Genomic DNA, 17,528 nt, shown 5'->3' on the forward strand with positions numbered 1-17,528 from the left:
AATTGAGTGATCATAAACCTGCCCCATTCGTTGAAAATCTACCTTAGGTATGTTACTTAAAACTTCCTGGCCAGTACATTATACTTCGTGTATTGACTTGGGATATATAAAAACTGCACAACCCTTGGCATACGAGATAGGTACTCAGTTAAAAAGAAGTCTAAAAGTACCTGAGATTTCTTTGCTCCATCGATAGTGTATTCTCCCCTGGACCTTGAGCTCCTTGTGCCATGTTACGATTTGGTTGATTGTGCCACCATAATCTGAGCACCTCAAGAGCAAGCAGGAGCTTGCTTTTTTCTGAGGATCTGTGGGCCCCTGTAGAGTATTGCTTATAAAAGGATGATTAGGTGAATGAGACGAAAGAAAAACTGTTTAGAGAGCAAAGGAGTCTTGTGGCTCCATCAGTCAGGACAATTGAGAATCAAAGTCTTGGACCAAACCTTTGGAGACCTCTGTTTCAGGTCTCCCCTTCGCAGCCTCTTTCCTCACTTAAAAAGCAGGAGGGGAAACAATCTCACTAATTGTTTTGTAAACTTGTGAGGATCCTGTAAAAGCTCTTACCAAGGTTGCTTGGAAAATCATTGAGCTTTATCTAGGGAGAAAGTGGTATTCAAGATAAAGGGCGGGGGGGCTTCCCTGGTGGCGTAGTGGTTGGGAGTCCGCCTGCCGATGCAGGGGACACGTGTTTGTGCCCCTGTCCGGGAGGATCCCACATCCAGCAGAGCGGCTAGGCCCTTGAGCCTGTGCGCGTCCGGAGCCTGTGCTCCGCAACGGGAGAGGCCGCAACAGTGAGAGGCCCGTGTACCGCCAAAAAAAAAAAAAAAAAGATAAACGGGGAAAACTTCATAGAAGAGGTGATCAGGAGAAGACTCCGCTACCCCCACTCCTTCGCTGAGAGAGATTTATCTGATGTCAAAATCGTGGCTTGTCAACGAACCAGAAAATAAAAACAGGTCCTCATATTCTGAGGTGGAAAGTCAGCGTACATCCCAATCGGAAAGTTTCCGAGGTAAATGAGGAGAAAGTTTGGGAAAACCAGCTTTTTAGATTCTAACGTGTGTGTGTGTGTGTGTGTGTGTGTGTGTGTGTGTGTGTGTGTGTGTGTGTGTGTGTGTGAATATCTTTTCCCCCCACACTCCATTTTATACTCTTATTCCAATTTAATTTTAAATGGTTTGAAGCTAATTTTGAAGTTAATAAATGTGCATACAGTACAGTGTCTGTAGCATGCCATTCTGGAGTAATAAAGACAATTTTGTACGTTGAGATTTTATAAAAAATCAGTTCTTTTGAAATGTCAAGATGAAATGTCAAATTTCATCTCAAATTTATTGGCTTAAATTGCTCATAACTTTCCTTTATTATTCTTTAAAGTCTGCAGAATCTGTATTGAGGCCACATCTCTCTTTCTTGTTATTGGTCATCTGTGTCTTCTCTTTTTTATGTCTGATCAATCTGGCTAATGGTTTATAATTTTTTTGATCTTCTCAACTAGTTTCATATTTAATTGATTTTTTTTGTTTTGCTTTTTTCTGTGTTCAGTTTGATTGTATTCTGCTCTGATCTGTATTTTTTCCTTTCTTATTCCTACCTGAGATTTAAGTTGTTCCTCTTCGTAATTTCTTAAGGAGGAAGCTGAGGTTATTGGTGTAAGATCTTTTGCTCCTCCATATATGAGTTTAGCGCTATAAATTTCCTGCCAAGTACTGCTTTAACTATTTCCCACAGATTTTGAAACATTGTTCATTATTTTAGTTCAGTTCAAAATACTTTAAAATTCTCTCTGCTTTTTTCTTTGACCTGTGGGTTATTTAAAAGTGTGTCACTTTCCTAGGCTTCCCTGGTGGCACAGTGGTTAAGAATCCGCCTGCCAATGCAGGGAACATGGGTTCGAGCCCCGGTCTGGGAAGATCCCACATGCCGAGGGGCAGCTAAGCCTGTGCGCCACAACTACAGAGCCTGCGCTCTAGAGCCCATGAGCCACAACTACTGAGCCCACGTGCCAGAACTACTGAAGCCCACATGCCTAGAGCCCGTGCTCTGCAACAAGAGAAGCCATCGCAATGAGAAGCACATGCACCACAACGAAGAGTAGCCCCCGCTCGCCGCAACTACAGAAAGCCCATGCACATCAATGAAGACCCAACACAGCCATAAATAAATTTAAAAAAGTAAGTAAATAAATCTATTAAAAAAAAAGAAGTGCGTTACATTGCTAATAGTTTAAATTTTTCAAATATCTTTCTGTTATTGATTTCTAATTATATTCCATTGTGGTCAGAGAATATACTTTGTATGATTTGAATCCTTTTAAATTTATTGATATTTATAGCCCAGACTCTTGTCCATCTGGGTAAATGTTTCACGTGTGATTGAAAATAATGTATATGCTGCTGTTATGCCAAGTGTTTGAAAACCAATTAGCATAAGTTCGTTGATAGCATTTTTTAAGACTTCTTTATTCTTTCTGAATTTCTACCAACTTGTTCTATCAATTATTGAGAAAAGCTTGTTGAACTCTCTTTTATGGGAATTGTTCTATTTCTCCTTTCAGTTCTATCAGCTTTTGCTTCTTGTATTTTGAAGCTTCGTTATTATATGAATAAACATTTAAGGTGAATTGATCCCAGTATCATTATGAAATAAGCTTCTTAATAATTGGTGATATGTTTTGCTTTGCAATTTACTTTGTTTAATATTTTTTAAATTAACTTTTATTGGAGTAAAGTTGCTTTATATAATATTAATATAGCCACTCCAATAACATTTTTTCTTTCTTCTTTTTTTTTTGGCTGCACCATGCGGCATGTGGGATCTTAGTTCCTTGACCAGGGACTGGACCTGTGCCCCCTGCAGTGGAAGTGCAGTCTTAACCACTGGACTGCCAGGGAAGTCCCTCCAATAACTTTCTTTTGATTAGTATTAACATGACAATGCTTTTCCCATTCTTTCACTTTTAACCTATTTGTGTCTTTATATTTAAATACAGTATATAATTGGATTTTTAAAAATCTAAATTGACAGTTTCTGACTTTTAATGAAGGAGGTGTCTAAGCCATTTATATTTAATATGATTTTTATATTCTAGGGTTTTAAATCTATCATCTTGCTATTTGATTTCTATGTGTTCCACCTGTTCTACATTCCCCTTTCCCTTTCTTCTGCCTTTATTTTTTGAACGAACTGAATATTTCTTATTCTGTTTTATTCCTTTGTTGGCCAATTAGCTATAATTCTTTTTAAAAATTGTAATGATTGCTTTAGCATATACAGTATACCTCTCTATTAGTTTCCTCAGGCTACTCTAAGAAAGTACCACAAACTGTGTGGCTTAAAATAACAAATATATTCACTCACTATTTTGGCGGCTAGAAGTCTGAAATCAATGTTTTGGCAGAGTTGGTTCCTACTGGAAGTGCTGAAGGACAATCTGTTCCATGCTTCTCTCCTAGCTTCTGGTGGTTGCTGGCAATCCTTAGTGTCTCTTCACCTGTAGAAGCATCACTCCAATCTCTGCTTATATTTTCGTATGACGTTTCTTCCCGTGTCTTTGTGACTTCACATGGCCATTTCCCCACTGTGTGTGTTTGTGTACCCAAATTTCTCTTATCTTATAAGGACACCATTGGTTAAGGGCTCACCCTAACCCAATATGCCTCGTTTTAACTTACATCTGCAAAGACACTATTTCCAATAAGGCTACATTCACAGGTACTGGGGATTAGAACTTGAAAATATATTTTGGAGGGGCACAGTTCAACTCATGACAACGTCTTTAACTTGTCACAATCTATCTTCAAGTAATATACCACTTTACATATAGTATGAGAATGTTACAACAGTGTACTTTCATTTCTTCTCAATCTTTATGCTATTGTCGTCATACATTTACTTCTACATATTTTATAAACCACATATCACATAGTTATCATTTTTTGATATCAGTAGTCATTTGTCTGTGAAGTAACTTTTAAAAATAAGAAAATTTATATTTATCCACATATTTTCCATTTCTGGTGTTTTTTGTTCTTTTTATAGATTCATTTACATCTGGTATAATTCTACCTAAAGTATTCTCTTAGAAAGCACATCTCTGGTGATGAAATCTTTCACATTTTGGAAATCTAAAAGGTATTTTGTCCTAGTTTTAAAAATTATGGTAAAAAACACACAACATTAAATTTGCCATGTTAACCATCTTTAAGTGTATAGTTTAGTAGTGTTAAGTATAGTCACATTGTTAAGCAATAGGTCTCTAGAAACTTTTCATCTTGCAACACTGAAACTCTATACCCACTGAACACTAATTACTCCTCTTCACTCCCCTCAGCCCTTGGTAACCACCTTTCTACTTTCTATGAGTTCGATTACTTTATATACTTTATGTGAGTGGAATCATACATTATTTGTTCTTTTGTGACTGGCTTATTTTATTTAGGTTTATCCATTTTATAGGATGTGACAGGATTCCCTTCTTTTTTTTTTTTTTTGCGGTACGCGGGCCTCTCACTGTTGTGGCCTCTCCCTTTGCGGAGCACAGACTCTGGACGCGCAGGCTCAGTGGCCATGGCTCATGGGCCTAGCCGCTCCACGGCATGTGGGATCTTCCCGGACCGGGACACGAACCCATGTTCCCTGCATCGGCAGGCGGACTCTCAACCACTGTGCCACCAGGGAAGCCCTATCCATTCATCTTTTGATGGATGTTTGGGTTGCTTCTGCCACTTGGTTATTGTGAATAATGCTGTAATGGATATTCATGTGTAAATATATCTTCAAGACCTTACTTTGAAGTCTATTGAGCTATATACTATACACCTAGAAGTGAGGTTGCTGGATCATGGTATTTCTATTTTTATTTTTTTGAGGAACCTCCATACTGTTTTCCACAATGGATACATCGTTTTACATTCCTACCAACAGTGCACAAGAGTTCCAAGTTCTCCACATCCTTGCCAGCACTTGTTATTTTCTGTTCTTTTGATAGTGACCACCTGATGGGTATGAGGGAATGTTTCAAAGTGGTTTTGATTTGCATGTCCCTAATGATTAGTGATGTTGAGCATCCTTTTATGTGCTTATTGGCCATTTGCATATAATATTTAGAGAAATGTCTGTTCAATTCATTTTCCCGTATTTTAAATGGATTTTGTTGTTGTTGAGTTGTAGAAGTTTCTTTTTCTTTTTTTTTTCTTTTTTTTTTTTTTTTTTGCAGTACGCAGCCCTTTTACTGTTGTGGCCTCTCCTGTTGAGGAGCACAGGCTCTGGACGTGCAGGCTCAGCGGCCATGGCTCATGGGCCTAGCCGCTCCGCGGCATGTGGGATCTTCCCAGACCGGGGCATGAACCTGTGTCCCCTGCATCAGCAGATGGACTCTCAACCACTGCGCCACCAGGGAAGCCCTGTAGAAGTAACCCCATGTCAGATATATGACTTGCAATTACTTTCTCCCATTTCATAGGCTATCTTTTCATTTTGTTGATTGTTTCCTTTGATGTACAGAAGTCTTTAAGTTTCAGGTACTCCCATATGTCTGTTTTTTATTTTGTTGCCTGGGCTTTTGGTGTCATAGTCAAGAAATCATTTTCCAGTGTCCTCAAGTTTCTCTGCCATGTCTTCTTTTAAGAGTTTTTGGATATGGAGTATGGAAAAGGCCCAACTTTATTCTTTTGCATGTGGAAATATATCTATTTTTCCAAACACCATATGTTGAAGAGACTGTCCTTTTCCCATTGTGTAGTTTTGGCACCCTTGTCAAAAATCACTTGGTCTATTTTTCAAGGATGTATTTCTTGACTATCTATTGTGTTCCATTGGTTAATATATCTATCTTTATGCCAGTATCACATTGTATTAATTACCGTTCCTTTGTAGTATGTTTTGAAATCAAAAAGTACGAGGCCTCCAGCTTTGTTCTTTTTCAGGAATGTTTTGGCAAGTCAGGTCCCACATGAATTTAGGATTTTTTTCTATTTCTGCAAAAATTGCCGTTGGGATTTTGATAGGGATTGCATTGAATCTGTAGATTGCTTTGGGTCATATGAACATTTTAACAATATTGAGTCTTTCAATCCACAGGCATGGGCTGTCTTTCCATTTATTTGTATCTTCTTTGATATTTTTAGTAGTGTTTTGTAGTTTTGAGTGTATGAGTCTTTTACCTCCTTTGTTAAGTTTATCCTAAGTATTTTATCTTTTTTTTTTTTCGTGCTGTAGTAAATGGGATTATTTTCTTAATTTCCTTTTTGGATTGGTCATTGTTAGTGAAGAGAAACACGACTAATTTTTGTGTGTTGATTTTGTATGCAGAAACTTTGCTGAAATTGTTTTTAGTTTTAACATTATTTTTTCTGGGATTCTTAGTTTTTTCTGCATATCAGATCATGTCATCTGTGAACAGAGATAATTTTACTTCTTCTTTTCCAGTTTCTTTTTTTATGTCTAAATTACTTTGGCTAGAACTTCCACACTCTGTTGAATAGTATTGGCAGGATTGTGTATTCTTGCCTTCTTCTTCATCTTAGAGGACAAGCTTTCAGTCCTCTACCATTGAATATGTTATTAGCTATGGGCTTTTAATATGTGGCTTTTGTTATGTTGAGGTAGTTTCTTTCTGTTTCTAGTTTGTTGAGTAACTTTTGTCATAAAATGATGTTGAATTTTTCTGCATTGATTGAGATGATCGTGTGGTTTTGTCCTTGATTTTGTTAATGTGGTGTATTACATTGATTGATTTTTGTATATTGAACCATCCTTGCATTCCAAGTATAAATCCCACTTGGTCATAGTGTATGATTCTTTTAATGTACTGTTGAATTCAGTTTGCTAGTATTTTGTTTAGGATTTCTGCATCATTATTAATCAGGAATATTGGTCTTTAGCTTTATTTTCTTGTGTTTTTGTTTGGTTTGGGTATCAGGGTAATGCTGGCCTCATAGAATGAGTTTGGGAGTGTTCCCTATTTTCAGTTCTTAAGAAGAGTTTGAAGAGGATTGGTGCTAATCCTTCTTTCAATGTTTGGTACAATTCTCTGGTGAAGGCATCTGGTCCTGGGCTTTTCTTTGTTGGGAGCTTTTTCATTAGTGCTTCTATCTTCTTGCTAGTTATAGGTATATTCATACTTTTTATTTCTTCATGTTTCAGTTTTGGAAGATTGTATGTTTTTAGGGATTTATCCATTCCTTCTAAGGTATCCAATTTGTTGGCGTATAATAATTCACAGTAATCTCTTATAATCCTTTTTATTTCTGTTACATCAGTTGTAAAGTCCCTATTTTCATTTCTAATTTTAGCTATTTGAGTCTTCTTATTTTTTTTTAGTCTAGCTAAGAGTTTGTCAATTTTGTAAATCTTAAAAAAAACCTACTGATTTCATTGATTTTTTTTCCTATTGTCTTTCTATTCTCTTTTTCATTTATTTACTCTCTAATCTTTATTATTTCCTTCCTTCTACTAACTTTGGGTTTAGTTTGTTCTTCTTTTTCTAGTTCTTTGAGGTGTAAGTTTAGGTTATTGATTTGAGACCCTTCTCTTTTAATGTAAGTGTTTACTGCTATTAACTTTCCTCTTGGTTCTACTTTCACTGCACCCATAAGTTTTGATATGTTGTGGGTTTTCAGATCCAGAAAAGATCTAGGTATTTGTAAATAAATAAATAAATTCCTTACTTCTTTTATAAAATAAGAATTTTCTAAATTATAATGCTCTCTTTTTGACCCATTTGTTGTTTAATAGTACATTCTTTCCTTGACATTGGTCTTAGTGATGATTTTTTATATTTGATACCAAAAGCAAGTGCAAGAAAATCAAAAATAAACAAGTGGGAGTACATCAAACCAAAAAGCTTTTGTACAGCAAAGGAAACCATCAACAAAATGAAAAGTCAACCTACCAAATGGGAGAAAATATTTGCAGATCATGTGTTTGATAAGTGGTCAACATCCAAAATATATAAAGATAAAAAACTCATACAACTCAATAGCAAGAAAACCCCCAAAATCTCATTAAAAAATGGGAAGAGGATCTGAATAGACACTTTTTCAAGGAGGGTATATAAATGGCCAACAGGTATATGAAAAGGTGCTGAGAATCATTAATCATCAGGGAAATGTAAATCAAAACCACAATGAGTTATCACCTCACACCTGTTAGAATGGCTATTATCAAAAAGACAAGAAATAACAAACGTTGGCAAGGATGTGGAAAAAAGGAATCCCTTGTGCACTGTTGGTCAGAATGTAAATTGGTGCAACTACTATGCAAAACAGGATGGAAGTCCTCAAAAAATTAAAAAATAAAGCTACTGTATGATCCAGCAATTCCACTTCTGGGTGTTTATCTGAAGTGAAAACACTAACTTCAAAAGAAATATGCACCCCGTGTTCACTGCAGCATTTTATAATAGCCAAGAGATGGGCTCAACTCCATTAAGGGATGAATGGGATACTATTCAGCCATAAAAAGAAGGAGATCTTGCCATCTGTGACAACAGGGACAGACCTTGAGGGGATTATGCTAAGTGAAATAAGCCAGAGAGAGAAAGACAAATACCACATACCTCATTTATATGTGGAATCTAAAACCACCACCACTTGGGACTTCCCTGGTGGTCCAGTGGTTAACACTTTGCCTTCCAATGCAGCAGGTGCAGGTTTGATCCCTGGCTGGGGAGCTGAGATCCCACATGCCTCATGGCCAAAAAACCAAGCATGAAACAGAAGCAATATTGTAACAAATTCAATAAAGATTTTAAAAATGGTCCACATCCAAAAAAATAAATTAAAAAAACAAAAAACCACCAACACCACTACCAACAAACCAAACTCATAGATACAGAGAACAAGATTGGTATTGCCAGAGATGAGGGTTTGGGGTGGCCAAAATGGTGAAGGGAGTTATAAAATAAATAAGTGCTTGGGATGTAATTTGTATCATGGTGAATATAGTTAATAATACTGTATTGTATGTTTGAGAGTTGCTAAGAGAGTAAATCTTGAAAGTTCTCATCCCAAGAAAAAAAATTATACATATACGTGGTGATGGTTGTTAACTAGACTTATTGTGGTAATCATCTTGAAATGTATACATAATTAAATCATTATGTTGTGTGCCTGAAATTACTATGTTATATGTCAATTATGTCTTTTTTTAAAAAATTAATTGATTAATTAATTTATTTTTGGCTGTGTTGGGTCTTTGTTTCTGTGGGAGGGCTTTCTCTAGTTGTGGCAAGCGGGGGCCACTCTTCATCATGGTGTGCGGGCCTCTCACTATTGCGGCCTCTCTTATTGTGGAGCACAGGCTCCAGATGCGCAGGCTCAGTAGTTGTGCCTCATGGGCCCAGTTGCTCCGCGGCATGTGGGATCTTCCCAGACCAGGGCTCGAACCCGTGTCCCCTGCATTGACAGGCAGGTTCTCAACCACTGTGCCACCAGGGAAGCCCCAATTATGTCTTTTTTTTTAAGTTTTTTTTTTTTTTTAAGATTTTTTTGATTTGGACCATTTTTTAAAGTCTTTACTGAATTTGTTACAACATTGCTTCTGTTTTATGTTTTGGTTCTTTGGCCGCGAGGCATGTGGGGTCCTAGCTACCCAACTAGGGATCGAACCCGCACCCTCTGCAATGGAAGGTGCAGTCTTAACCACTGGACTGCCAGGCAAGTCCCTAAAAGTTTTTTTTTTATTGAAGTATAGTTGATTTACAGTGTTTCAGGTGTACAGTAAAGTGATTCAGTTATATGTATATAATAAATATATATATGTTCCTTTTCAGATTCTTTTCCAGTATAAGTTATTACAAGATATTGAACATGGTTCCCTGTGCTCTACAATAGCTCTTTGTTGTTTATCTATTATATATATAGTAGTGTGTGTCTTTTAATCCCAAATTCCTAATTTATCCTTCCCCTCCTTTCGCCTTTGGTAACCATAAGTTTGTTTTCTATGTCTGTGAGTCTATTTCTGTTTTGCAAATAAGTTCATTTGTATCATTTTTTCAGATTCCACATCTAAGTGATATCATATGATATTTGTCTTTCTCTTTCTGACTTACTTTACTTAGTATGGTAATCTGATGATAATGATAATATTAATTATATCTTTTTTTTAGAGATTTCTAGATATCTTTTTTTTGCAATTTTATTTTATTTTATTTATTTATTTTTGGTTGCATTGAGTCTTCCTTGCTGCACGTGGGCTTTCTGTGGTTGCGTTGAGTGGGGGCTACTCTTTGTCATGGTGTGCAGGCTTCTCATTGTGGTGGCTTCTCTTGTTGCGGAGCATGGGCTCTAGGTGCGCAGGCTTCAGTAGTTGTGGCATACGGGCTTAGTTGCTCCGTGGCATGTGGGATCTTCCCGGACCAGGGTTCGAACTCGTGTCCCCTGCATTGGCAGGTGGATTCTTAACCACTGTGCCACCAGGGAAATCCTCAATTATATCTTAATGAAAGAAAGAAACCAAAATATAAATACTTTCAAAATGATTAAAACCTTGTGTTTTAACATTAAAAAGTTAAATAAATAGGATTTTTTTGTGTGCAAAGAAGAAAAAAGTGAAGAATGTTTTATTATTGTTATAGGCATCTGTGGTGAACTTTAGTTATTAATTGCCTATGTGACTAGCCATAGAAAGGGTGCAGCATCAGAAGAGAGGTAAGGCTTGCAGTTTGATACACTCAGCAAGGACATGCAGGAGGGCCCATGATGGGCTGCCTCTCCCGACACTTATGTGAATTTGTTCAAACACAATAAGATGGATTTGGTTTATACAAACGAAGTAAATATATTTGGACTGAAATTTGAGGGATTTTAGTTGTACCTATTGAAAAAACATTTAAATTAAAGTTAATATAATATATAGAGCCGAATACATTTGAGTAATATATATATATATTTGAATAATAAACATGAAAAAAGAGTGCATTGTTTAATTTCCACATATTTGTGGATTTTTCTATTTTTCTTTTACTGTTTATTTCTAGTTTCATTTCATTGTAGCCAGAGAAGATACTTTGTATGATTGCAGTCTTCTTAAATGTGAAAAGACTTGTTTTGTGGTCTAACATGTTACCTATCTTGAGAATGTTCCATACCTTGATTCTCTTTTCATTTCCCTTTGTGTAAATTATATAGGTATTTTCTTTGTGATTACCATTGCAATAACATGAAACATCTTAAAGGTATAGCAGTCTATTTTAAACTGATAATAACTTCAATTGCCTATAAAATCTCTACTCCTTTAAATCTCTGCCTTTCTTATTACAGGCATACCTTGGAGACTGTGGCTTCAGTCCAGACCACTGTAATAAAGCAAATATCACAATAAAGCAAATCACATGAATTTTTTGGTTTCCCAGTGCATATAGAAGTTACATTTACACTATACTGTAGTCTGTTAAGTGTGCAATAGTATTATGTCTTTAAAAACAATGTACATGCCTTAATTTTAAAATACATTATTGCTAAAAAATGCTAACCATCATTTGAGTCTTCAGTGAGTTGTAATCTTTATCAGGTGCAGGGTTTGAAACATTGCAAGAATTACCAAAATGTGACACAGAGACGTGAAGAGAGCAAATACTGTTGGGAAAATGGTGCCTGATGCTGGGTTGCTACAAACCTTCAATTTGTGAAAAATGCAGTATCTGCAAAGCACAATAAAGCAAAGCTCAGTAAAATGAGGTATGCCTATATTTGTTATTGATGATACAATTACCTCTTTTATATTGTGTATCCATTAACATAAATTTGTAACAATTTTTTATGTTTTTGTTTCTTAAATTCTATATTAGATTGTAAAGTGATTTACACACATACATTATCACACTACAGAATTCTATATTTGTCTAAATATTTACTTATACCAGGGAGTTTTATATTTTTGTATGGTTCTGTGTTGTTTATAATCCTTTTGCTTCAACTTGAAGGAGTCCCTTCAGCATTTTGTAGTGCAGGTCTAGTGGTAAGGAACTCCCTTAACTTTTGTTTTTGTAGGAAACTCTTTAATTTCTCCTTTGTTTTTGAAGAAAAGTTTTCCAAGATATAGTATTCTTGGCTGGCATTTTTTTTGTTTCAGTACTTTAAATATATTATCCTACTCCCTTCAGGGAAGGTTTCTACTGAGAAATCTGCTGACAATCTACTAGTAGCTCCTTTGTACATAAAATTTGCATTTTCCTGGCTGCTTTCAAGATTCTTTGCCTGTGACTTTTGACAATTTGATTATAACGTCTGTTGGCTTACAAACTGGCCCCTCTACAAGGAGGGTAAGGAGAGACTGAAGAATGAAGCAGACCACTTCATTTTGGTAGGTGGCAATTTTAATAAACAAGGGAATTTACATACAAGCCTTGTGTTGGGTGGCCGCAAGATGAGTAATCTCCACATCACCTACCTGCCAGAATCTTAAAAGTTTATAGAGAGGCCTTAACTAGGTTCAGTCATGTATACTGTCTTGATGGTCTCAACAACACTGTTCTCTCAAGGCTGTGTCCTTGAAAACAGTTCCCACTGTGGGAATGATGGGCAGAACATACATTCTAAGGACAGGGAAGGGGGTGAGAAGCCTCTGTTTGCCCTGGTCCAGCTTTTAGGTCAACCAGTGGTCATGTCTTCTAATAGATTACCTCTTCAAACAATATCTCTTGTTGTAGACCCCTTTAGATTTTTCCTAACTGGAGTTTCTTGAATTTCTTGAATTTGTATGTCCATTTCTCTCCTCAGATTTGGGAAGATTTCAGCCATTATTTCTTCAAATAGAATCTCTGTTCCTTCCTTTCTTTCTTCTCCTGCTGGGATTCACATGGTGCATATATGGTTCCATTTGATGATGACCCAAAAGTGCCTTAGGCTCCCCTTCATCTTTCATTCTTTTTTTCTTTTTGCTCCTCTGCAAACAGTACTTTTGAAAGTCTTGCTGTCAAGTTCATGGATTCATTCTTCTGACTGCTCAGGTCTGCTGTGGAGTCCCTTTAGTGAATTTTTGAATCCAGATATTGTGTTCTTAAGTTCCACAATTTCTCTTTGGTTCTTCTTCATAGTTTCCCTCTCTTTGTTGATATTCTCATTTGGTTCATGCATAATTTTCCTGATTTCATTTTAGTTGTCTATCTATGTTCTCTTTTAATTCATTGAGCACCCTTATAACAATAATTTTGATTTTTTGGGGGTAATTAATATATTTCTGTTTCATTAGGGTTAGTTTCTGGAGATTTAATTTTTTCCTTTAAATGTGTCATTTTTCTTGTTTCTTTGTATGGCTTATTATTTTTTTCTTGGGATTTTAGCATTTGAAGAATCAGCCATCACCCCCAGACTTTTTAATCTGCAATTGTGTAGGGAGAACTTTCTCCACTGAGCCTGGCTAGGGATTCTGGAGACCACTCAAATCTTTTCTAGGGATGCATCCTCTCTGGGCTTTAGGAGGTTTGCCAGTTCTTCTTCTTTTTTTTAAGAATAAATTTATTTATTTATTTATTTTTGGCTGCATTGGGTCTTCGTTGCTGCACACGGGCTTTCTCTAGTTGTGGTGAGTGGGTGCTACTCTTTGTTGTGGTGCACGGGCTTCTCATTGTGGTGACTTCTTTTGTTGCGGAGCACAGGCTCTAGGTACGTGGGCTTCAGTAGTTGTGGCACACAGGCTCAGTAGTTGTGGCTCGTGGGCTCTAGAGCACAGGCTTAGTAGTTGTGGCACACGGGCTTAGTTGCTCTGCGGCATGTGGGATCTTCCTGGACCAGGGCTGGAATCCGTGTCCACTGCATTGACAGGTGGATTCTTAACCATTGCACCACCAGAGAAGTCTACCAGTTCTTCCTGAGAGCTCCCACTGGAGTGTCTCTTTGATACTGTGGCCTCTTTGGTACTGTAATAAGCTGCAGTATTGGAACTCCACCTAGTGTCTCTGGTAATGAAAACTCTGGTGAATGTTGATGGTTTTGTTCTCAGATACCCCTAATCTGGCTTCTGTATTCCTGTCAGTACTTGGATTCAAGTAAGACAGAAAATGGTCCCTCAGGCAGCCCCCCCTAAAAGTCAGAATAATGGACATACATTCTACTTGTTTCTCTCACCAGGGAGAATATGTGAACTGAGGTTTTCCTCCTAATGGTGCCACACTGTGTGGGCAGTAGGGGTTCTGGCAAGAGAAAGTGCTGTGAATTTTCCTGCCGACTTTGAGGCAGTTGGCTTAGTGCTCACCTGGGGTGCAGGATCCGTTTTTTTTTTTAACTTATTTTATTCAAGTATAGTTGATTTACAATGTTGTGTTCATTTCTGCTGTATAGCAAAATGATTCACTTATACATATGTATGTGTGTGTGTATGTGTGTGTGTGTGTATATATATATATATATATATATATATATATATATATATACACACACACATACACACACACATATATGTATATACACACACACATTCTTTTTCTTTTCCATTATGGTTTATCACAGAATATTGAATATAGTTCCCTGTGCTATACAGTGGGACATTGTTGTTTATCCATTCTATATATAATAGTTTGTATATGCTAATCCCAAACTCTCATTCCATCCATCCCCACCCCACACACACATTGGCAACCACCAGTCTGTTCTCTATGTCTGTGTGTCTGTTTTGTAGATAAGTTCATTTGTGTCATATTTTAGATTCCACATATAAGTGATATCTTTGATATTTGTCTTTCTCTGACTAACTTCACTTAGTATGATAATCTCTAGGTCCAGCCATGCTGCTGCAAATGGCATTATTTCATTCTGTTTTTATGGCTAAGTAGTAGTCCACTGTATATATGTACCACATCTTCTTTACCCATTCATCTATCAATGGACATTTAGGTTGTTTCCATGTCTTGGCTATTGTGAATAGTGCTGCTATGAACATAGGGGTGCATATATCTTTTTGAATTATAGTTTTGTCTGGATATATGTCCAGGAGTCAGATTGCTGGATCATATGGAAACTCTATTTTTAGTTTTTTGAGGAACCTTCATACTGTTTTCCACAGTGGCTACACCAATTCACATTCCCACAAACAATGTAGGAGGGTTCCCTTTTCTCCACACCCTCTCCAGCATTTCTTGTTTGTAGACTTTTTAATGATAGCCATTCTGACCAGTGTGAGGTGGTACCTCATTGTAGTTTTGATTTGCATTTCTCTAATAATCAGCCATGTTGAGCATCTTTTCATATGCCTGTTGCCCATCTGTATGTCTTCTTTGGAGAAATGTCTTTTTAGGTCTTCTGCCCATTTTTCAGTTGGGTTGTTTTGTTATTGAGTTGTATGAGCTGTTTGTATATTTTGGAAATGAAGTCCTGTTGGTCACATCATTTGCAAATATTTTCTCCCATTCTGTAGATTGTCTTTTCATTTTATTTTGGTTATGGTTTCCTTTGCTGTACAAAAGCTTGTAAGTTTAATTAGGTCCCATTTGTTTAGTTTTGCTTTTATTTCTATTGCCTTGGGAGACTGACCTAAGAAGACATTGGTACGATTTATGTCAGACAATGTTTTGCCTATGTTCTCTTCTAGGAGTTTTATGGTGTCATGTCTTATATTTGTCTTTAAGCCATTTTGAGCTTATTTTTGTATGTGGTGTGAGGGTGTGTTCTAACTTCATTGATTTAAATGTGGCTGTCCAGGGAGCTCCCTAGTGGTTAGGATTCGGCACTTTCACTGCTAGGACCTGGATTCAATCCCTGCTTAGGGAACTGAGATCCTGCAAGCCGCGTGGCACGGCCCCCAAAAAAAAAAAAAAAAAAAATGCAGCTGTCCAACCTTTCCAACACCACTTGCTGAAGAGTGTCTTTTCTCCATTTTATAGTCTTGTCTCCTTTGTTGAAGATTAATTGACCATAAGTGGGTGGGTTTATTTTTAGGCTGTCTATTCTGTTCCATTGATCCATATGTCTGTTTTTCTGCCAATACCCATGCTGTTTTTTTTTTTTTCTTCTTCGGTATGCGGGCCTCTCACTGCTGTGGCCTCTCCCATTGCAGAGCACAGGCGCCGGACGCGCAGGCTCAGGGGCCTAGTTGCTCTGCGGCATGTGGGATCTTCCCGGACTGGGGAACAAACCCCTGTCCCCCGCATCGGCAGGCGGACTCTCAACCACTGCGCCACCAGGGAAGCCCCCCATGATGTTTTGATTACTGTAGCTTTGTAGTATTGTCTGAAGTCTGGGAGGGTTATGCCTTGCAGGATTCTTTTAACTGGTTTCTGGATTTCTCACAAAGGCACATGGTTTGTGTAGTATTGTTAAATTCCTGTGTCTATGGGAGAAGGAGGGTCTATGGCTTCCTATTCTGCCATCTTGCTGATGTCATCCTCATTTTTCAGCCCTAGTTTTTGAAAAATATTTCTGCTAGGTACAGAATTCTAGGTAGACTTTTTTCAAATGTTAGTATTTTAAAGATTTTGCTGTGCTGTTTCCTGGCTAGCATTATTACCAGTGAGAAGTCTGCTATCATTTTTATTATTTCTCTAGGTATTTCTCTGGCTCCTATTAAGATTTTCTCTTTATTACTGGTTTTAAACAATTTGATTGTGATGTGGTGTGGGAGTAGTTTTTCTCATATTTATTTTGCTTGGAGTTCATTGAGCTTCTTGAATCTGGGGTTTTAAAAAATTTCACGTATTTTGAGGTATAATTAATGTATACAATTGTAAGATATTTAAAGTGTACATCACAGTGATTTAATATACGTACACATACATCTATTTCATTAACACATCCGTCACTTCACATTTATCTTTTTGTGTTTGAGAACATTTAAGTTTTAGTCTCCTAGCAAGTTTCAATTATACAGTACAGTGTTATCAACTAGAGTCACTATGGTTTTCATGAGATCCTCACACCTATTCATCTTATAGCTGAAATTTTGTACCCTTTTACAAACCTCTCTCTATTTCTTCACTCCCGGTCCCAGTGGCAGATCAGAGTTTTTGTCTGTTCTCTCCGCACTGGGTTGGGGTGTAGAGCCAACGTGGGTGGAGTGTTTCTGAGCTCATTAAGAACTTGTTATTAGTTTAGTGCAATCCTGTGACACTCCTGAATGCAAGCCCCATTGGCTTTCAGAGCCAGGCAACCTGGGTGCATATTGCCTGGCTCTCTCTCAGCTGGCAGCTGCTAAAGCTGGTGTGTCAGATACTGTGTACAAGGTCCTTCCAGAGGGATAACTGTGACTCAGAGCAGACCAAAAGGAGAGGGTATGGGAGGTGTCCACAGTCTTCCCTAGTGTTTGGAGAGGATTGCAGTTAGCCTCTAGATGCATGCTAAATTAGAAGCCTGACCTCAGGCAGCATCTTTTAAAGTATGCAAAGAGACCCCTTTTAGGGAAAGACTGGGAGATGGAGATTTGTGCATGCTTACTCTGTGCTGAGCCCTGGGGATATAGCCAGTTTAAGAATTGCTTTTTTGTTTGCTACTGTCTGTGGGACTAGTGAATGGGAGCCTATTGGTTATCAGAGCCAGGAGATCTGGGGACCCACCCCTTGTGAAGCAGCTGCAAAAGCTGGGGTACAGATGAGTATA

General features: G+C 37.5%; 1 long non-coding RNA gene across 1 annotated transcript; it reads left to right on the plus strand.

Moving 5' to 3' along the window:
* Positions 1-53: 53 nt before the first annotated feature.
* On the plus strand, positions 54-14,252 carry LOC141279336 (uncharacterized). Its single transcript, XR_012333385.1, has 4 exons — positions 54-1,012; positions 1,838-2,174; positions 11,515-11,681; positions 12,107-14,252. It is a non-coding gene; the product is annotated as an uncharacterized lncRNA (long non-coding RNA).
* Positions 14,253-17,528: the final 3,276 nt, after the last annotated feature.

The sequence above is a fragment of the Tursiops truncatus genome, chromosome 8 (genome assembly GCF_011762595.2).
Source record: "Tursiops truncatus isolate mTurTru1 chromosome 8, mTurTru1.mat.Y, whole genome shotgun sequence".
Lineage (NCBI taxonomy): Eukaryota > Metazoa > Chordata > Mammalia > Artiodactyla > Delphinidae > Tursiops > Tursiops truncatus.